This window comes from Silene latifolia, chromosome 4, assembly GCF_048544455.1.
Source record: "Silene latifolia isolate original U9 population chromosome 4, ASM4854445v1, whole genome shotgun sequence".
NCBI lineage: Eukaryota > Viridiplantae > Streptophyta > Magnoliopsida > Caryophyllales > Caryophyllaceae > Silene > Silene latifolia.
The window spans coordinates 89,919,516-89,919,846 of NC_133529.1; the positions used below are offsets into that span (position 1 = coordinate 89,919,516).

The window sequence follows — 331 nt, forward strand, 5'->3', positions numbered from 1 at the left end:
GTTTAGCACCCAATTGAGTAATAGAGTCCACTTCATGCTTTCCTCCGCTAGTAGCCTTCCGAGGTCTACTATATTGTGAGTTATGGATCGCCATTTCCTCAATCTTGTTCCATATTTTATTATCGTCAACTTCGGTGAACATACCATTTGATCCCATGTTGAGAATGTTTCGGGAGTCTTCATAAAGACCATTCCAAAATTGTTGTACCAAGAACCACTCGCTATGTCCGTGATGAGGACATGAGCAACAAGTTCCTTTGAATCGCTCTCAAGCTTCATACAAAGATTCTTCGTCCCTTTGTTTGAACCCCGTGATTTGGGCTCTTAGCAT

The 331-nt window shown here is 42.0% G+C and overlaps 1 non-coding gene across 1 annotated transcript; it reads left to right on the forward strand.

The window, feature by feature from the left end:
* Window positions 1-223: 223 nt before the first annotated feature.
* LOC141654571 (small nucleolar RNA R71) lies at window positions 224-331 on the forward strand. Its single transcript, XR_012548127.1, has one exon. It is a non-coding gene; the product is annotated as a small nucleolar RNA R71 (small nucleolar RNA).